General features: G+C 36.2%; 1 long non-coding RNA gene across 5 annotated transcripts; it reads right to left on the bottom strand.

Moving 5' to 3' along the window:
• Positions 1–741: 741 nt before the first annotated feature.
• On the bottom strand, positions 742–2772 carry LOC138188639 (uncharacterized). 5 transcript variants are annotated; one of them, XR_011175591.1, is made up of 5 exons: positions 2500–2728; positions 2099–2192; positions 1906–1964; positions 1662–1721; positions 742–823 (listed from the first exon to the last, which is right to left on the bottom strand). It is a non-coding gene; the product is annotated as an uncharacterized LOC138188639 (long non-coding RNA). The 5 variants fall into 5 exon arrangements; XR_011175590.1 differs by lacking the exon at positions 742–823 and adding an exon at positions 1233–1390; XR_011175588.1 differs by lacking the exon at positions 742–823 and adding an exon at positions 2736–2772 and having other exon boundaries at positions 1397–1721; positions 2500–2552.
• Positions 2773–6116: the final 3344 nt, after the last annotated feature.

Below are 6116 nucleotides of genomic sequence, written 5' to 3'. Positions count from 1 at the left end.
GTCACGGTGTTGAGTTGGCATGTTTCGACCACGCCGTTGGAATTGCGCCATAGAATTAGTTGATATTTCCTGTCTCCTGGGCGTACTAGGATTTGTCGATACATCTTCTCAATATCGCCGTTAGGACATATTGGTACGAGCGGAATCTCGGTAGAATGACGAATAGATCCTTTTGTAACTTCGATCCTGTATGAAGAGTGTCGTTTAGAGAAACTCCGGTGGTGTTGGATGCCGATCCGTCGAACACAACCGCAAGTTTGGTGGTGTCGCTCGATTCCTTGATCACTCTGTGATGTGGTAAATAATACCAGTTGCTTGAAGGGTGATCAGTCGTGATCTTCGTCATGTGACCCAAGTCCAAATATTCTTGAATCACCGTACTATACGCGGTTTCGAATTGTTCGTCGCGTTGGAATCGGCGATGAAGAGAGGCGAGTCTGTTTGTTGCAACGGACTTCGACGATCCAAGTGAAAGAGGCTTCTCGTTGAATGGCAGGGCGACGATGTATCGCCCTCTCTGGTGCGTTGGACAAGGTATCGGAATTTTGAAGTTCGGCTCGGGAGTTCGTCACCAAACGAACATTTATTTGTGAATTCTTATGGTATAAATGTGTGACGTGTGTGTTAGTAATAATATAATAAAGGGAAATATTCGTGATGGAATGTAAATTTTGCAAGAGAAATAGGCGAGTGTGGAGTTATAGTAAATAAATGATAGTGTTTGGTAGTAACGGACGATGAGAATTTGGCCCTTTTAGTGGACACTAAGGGAACAGCTATGCGTGATTATCGCTTAGTGGAGTGATTTAGCTGCCTGTAACTACTAATATTCGGCGAAAATTAAAAAATTGGTAGTTGAGGTTACAGGCGGTTATGTCGATGATGTGTACAATATAATTTAAAACGATGGAGAAGTTGAGCTTTCCGTGGCTGCGCGAATGATTGTAATAATATAGAGTGCGTGTGAATTTACAATTTTTACATGAGGGATGTGTGTTTTTTGCTAAATTCCCGCAGATTTATAATTAATACCCTTCGGGGAATCGTAGGTGTTTAGTGTTTAAATTGAGTGATGGAGGATATTTTTGCGTAGGTGGACAGACAGCGGAGTTGTTTGCATAGGGTGTAAGCCTGTAGGGCGGAGTAGTGCGATAAAATTATAAAAGTTTTTGATTAAGGTGTGCAAATAGTTCGAAAAATTTTAGGTTATGTTGTGCTCGAAAGTCGAAGATTAGTTATAATGCTTTTCTAGATGATTATTTTTCTCCATTTAGTTAGTATAGTATATAGAAAGGTGTACGTACCCTTACGAGGTAAAGATTTGTGCGAAGAATGTGCGTTTGATGAGTAAAGAAAGTTTCGTTTTTGAGAGGTAGAATGAAGGATAATCCTGAGAAGTGGAGTTTAATATTAAATTTATTAACTATATGATTATGGCAATAAGCATTGTGTAGGTACTATGGAGTTTAGTGTATTTTTACCTATTTATCAGTATATTGTTTATAGAAATTGACTATTGAGTTTATACGATTAACTGTTTTACTAATATTGACTAGAGAAGGAGGTTTTCTAACTCTCCATTTACCTGCCAATGTTTATGTGTTATTATTAATTATTATTTAGTTGAAAGTATACATGAAGGATGCACTTACTTGCTTTACTTGCATTTTCTTGAGAGCTAAGTTCTTGCTTGGTAGTGTTAGGGGAACGAGGCCTGATATCTGTAAAGTAGATTGGATTACTATTTATGAAGTGGATCTCATTATGATATCTATTTCTATTATAATAGTGGATCATCGTTACTTGATATGTAAGACGAGTTAGTATTATTTTGATTTGCCTATTTATTACATAATGATAATGAATTATTATATTGTATGCAGTATGGATATATGAGGTACTTACTTTTAGAGATAATGATAAATCGATGATGGCCTTGTGTCATGCGAAGGAGGTCTTGATGCCTGTAAATAGGTATCGAGTTAGTTTTCTATGTAGAGGATATAATATATCTTTGCTCTATTTTGACTAATAGACATTTACGCTGTATATATTGCTTATTTATTTATTATATGCATATAGGAAAGGATGTACTTACTCTTAATAGGCGTGTAGCCCTACGTGGTAAGGCTTGGGCGAAGTGCGGTAATGTGCGAAGAAGGTTTCGATTTTAGGAGGTAGAACAGGATATCCTGAGAAGTGGAGTTTTATATTAATTTATATTAAATTTATATTAATTTTATAATAGTAATATTATTATTATGGCAATAAACATTGCGCAGGTACGATGGAGTTTAGTATTTTTACCTATTTAACAGCAGATAGTTTATTGTAATTGACTATAGAGTTTGTACGAGTAATTGTTTATTAATATCGACTAGAGAAGGAGGTTTTTAATTCTCCATGTAACTATCAATGTTTATGTGTTTTATTAATTATTACTTGGTTGTAAGCATATATGAAGGATGCACTTACTTGCTTTCACTTACTTGTATTTACTTGAGAGTTAAGCCTTGGCTTGCGTAGTGTTTAGGGAACGAGGTTTTCGATATCTAAAAATTGACTTTGAATTATTATTTATGAAGTGGATCTCGTTAGGATACCTATGTCCGTTTTAATAATGGACCATTGTTGCTTGAGAGTTAGTTTATATCTAGTTTTTATATGTTTGATTCTACTTACTATATAATGACAATAAATTTATATTTTATGTATTATGTATATGAGGTACTTACTTTGAGTGATAGTGATAAAGTGATGATGGCATGTGTCAAGCGAAGGAGGTTTTGATGCCTGTAAGCAGGCATCGAGTTAGTTTTGTTAAGAGGATTATTACATTCTCTTGTTTCATTTGGACTAGGTGACTGTTATGTTACGCTTTATGCTTTATATTTTATTTTGTCTATTTAAATACATGTATTAGGAATGATGTACTTATCTCTAATAGGTGCGTACTCCTACGAGGCAGAGAATTGGGTGACGAATGTGTGGACGATGTATCATCCTTCTCTGGTGTGTTGGACAAGGTATCGGAAGTGCTCTTCACATTGTCGTTCAGCTTCTGAAAGGTGTGTGGTGGGCGGTCCCTCGTCAATTTCCCAGAAGCGGGCGAGATCCGCTTGTAAATCCGTTGTAGTTGAGTGGAATGCGCGCGATGTCGATTCAGTGGCTGAAAGTTTAAAGACGCAAGTCGGTATCGTTTGATCGATTGATCTTGATTTGTCCGACGCATAGTGACGCATAGTGTTGGTCCCGCGCTTAATAAGATTTCGATCGGGCCAGGTCTATGGAATCTTGGATCGGCTAACTGGAGATTCCTGGGTATTTGGATCATTGAGCGATCTACGAGTTGATCTGGGACCAATGTCGTTGTTGTCGGTATGACCAAGAAAGTCAATGTACGTTTGTACGTGCCTTCCATTGAGGTTATCGTGGTCGTAATAAAGTGCTTCGAAGTCGTCGTTAGGGTATCAAGGGATCCGAATAGGACCGAACACCTCCCCTGCTTTATGCCGAGTAATTTTGCCAACTTTTTGGTTATGAAGTTCATGCTAGAGCTGGTGTTTAGCAGAGCTCTACATTGGATTGGTTGTGCCTTATGATTAAAAATACTGATTTGGGCTGTGATTAACAGGTCGTGATGCAGTAGGGCAGATGGAGACGTAACCGGTGATTCGATCCCTTTCGAAGTCATCGTCTTATGTAGTTATTTCTTCCCTAGTCGTTGTGTGTTTGATGTGGGACTTGGTGTAAATTTCCGACCTCTCCACGGAGACGAAGGTGGTGTTTGATTAGGCGAGGACGGGGGGATCGTATACGTAGTTGCATTCTCTTCTCCTCATCTCCAATAAAAAAAAAGAAGGGTTGCACATTTGAATGTAGAGTCATGTGCAACGGTAGAGAATTCTTATAAACTGTAATGAATTGTTTGAGGATATTGCAGAACAAACGAACTGTTACGTCGCGTGAGATGGTCCGTGCGACGTCCCTCGTTGTCTGGCCGTCAAGGGTCCGCGTACCGTTATTCATACCCCCAATAGACCTAAGGACTCACTATAAGCTTAAGCTTTTTAACTTAATATTTTTAACTTGATCTATATAACTTAATCTTATTAACTTGAAGGAATCTCTAATCCTGTAACTGTTTTCGATTTATGGATGGTCCTTCGAGCCGGATCACGTGCCAAGTGAAAAGTGCACGCCACACAGTGTCTACATTTCATACAGAATTCAAGGAGAAATGAGAATATACTTAATATTTATACAAATTTTACAAGTTTATATTTTCTAAATTTTATATTCTATAAGTTATGCATGCCACGGAAAGCATACGGAAAATCGCTGTAATAAATTATGAAAGTTATGGAAGAAAATTTAAAGTTATAGAACGAATCTTATTACATCTGTTATTAATTACTGTTGAGGTATTTTGAAAGCAAACTAATAGAGTACAAGTCTATCCAACATTTCATTCTTTTATTTCTCACTAAATTTTTGAAGTAAGTAAGTGTCTCTTCAAGGGAAAATTTTAAATAATAATGAAATCAACAGAATTCTGCTATTACAGTAAACAATTATTTATACCGTCATAGAAGTTACAAAATTTATTAGTAGAAATGGAAAGATAGAAACATAATTGCTTAGAAGTACTACAAAATATAAAACAAGAAAGAGTAGAGAACAGTCGCATTGGCAAAAAAAGATTTGCTAAAATAGTAGGTCTTGCGATACATCGTACAATGTATTTTGCAACGATATAAGCATTTGTAACATGCAACACTGCGACGTTAGATATCATTCACATCTTAACGTAAAGAAAAACGTATAGAATTCATAAAGATACGTGTACAGTATACAATGTGGAAGACATTAAAGACAAGTTGTATTTAGCGATGAAAAAGAATCCGACTCCAATGCAATCCGCCCGGATGAACGGAATTGTAGAATATCCAAGAAGTTCCCAGCCAACAATCTACTATAATGTAATTTTTCGTATATCAACATATGTTGGAGATATCTATAACAAATCTAAATATATAGATATTGGTCATCATATCGTCGAAAACTCTATGCAGATTGGACAATAACACAGTAACGTTTTGAACTTGTGATATTTGTTTATGTGATGGGGAATTTGAATAATTTGGCAGACTCGTAAGTAATTATTAGCAAAAAATAAAAGAAAAAAATTTGCGTTTTGAAGTTTGACATAGTGACGGGGAAAAGATGAAGCACGTGATTCGCTTAAAACGTGCAAAATTATATACAGATACATATATAAAAAGAAGAATTCGAAAAAGATTCCAATCTTTCGTTTGTGCACTCAAATCACATGATCGCGTGAATAGTACGCAGTTTTGTAACAACGTTACTCAGGGAAATGGACCTAATTATTTTCATCAGATATGCAATGCAGCACATCAATTTTCTAATCGTGAAGACGAGATTTTCATTATTTCACAAACGAATACATTTGTATACTTGGAATGTAGAATCATGCTTTATCTGTAAGGAAACTATATCCAGAATTTTAACATGTTTCTCTTAATACAAGGATTGTGCAATGTAATATAGCAACAGTAATATAAAATAATATCAAGTTTCAATTTGGATAAACGAACAAGTGAAACATTTGCTTATGTAATACTTACAAACAAAAGTATACGCAGTGAGATCGCAATCGGTGGAAAAGGTTGTAAGATGCAAAAGCTTCTTGAAGAAAGTTAATGAACACCTCAAAAATATTTAAAAATCGGAAATCTTATGAACAACCTACTTTTCGATAAATATGCGACACTTACTACACACGTATTTCCATTTTCTTGTACAGAAAAATGCAATTCGCGTAATTTGACCTCCAGTTGCTAAACAGGAGCACAAAGTTTGACTGCTTTGGCTGCAACGCACTCCGTAATTTCCTCTTTTATGTCGTTGCAGTCATCCTTGTACGAGTTAAAATACTCCTCGTACCATTGAAAACTGGCTATAGTCACGGTGTAGGTGGAAATACAATCGATACAATGTATCAGTGCAGTAGTACATTGCAACGGAACAAATGTATTGTCAACAATTACGTTTCTCATCAAAGCACAGGTGTCGAGCCCACCCAAAATTTT

This window comes from Bombus flavifrons, chromosome 17 (genome assembly GCF_040668555.2).
Source record: "Bombus flavifrons isolate JBK064 chromosome 17, iyBomFlav1_principal, whole genome shotgun sequence".
NCBI lineage: Eukaryota > Metazoa > Arthropoda > Insecta > Hymenoptera > Apidae > Bombus > Bombus flavifrons.
The sequence above is the reverse complement of the archived record's forward strand: the minus strand, read 5'-3'. Positions and strand labels throughout refer to the sequence as shown.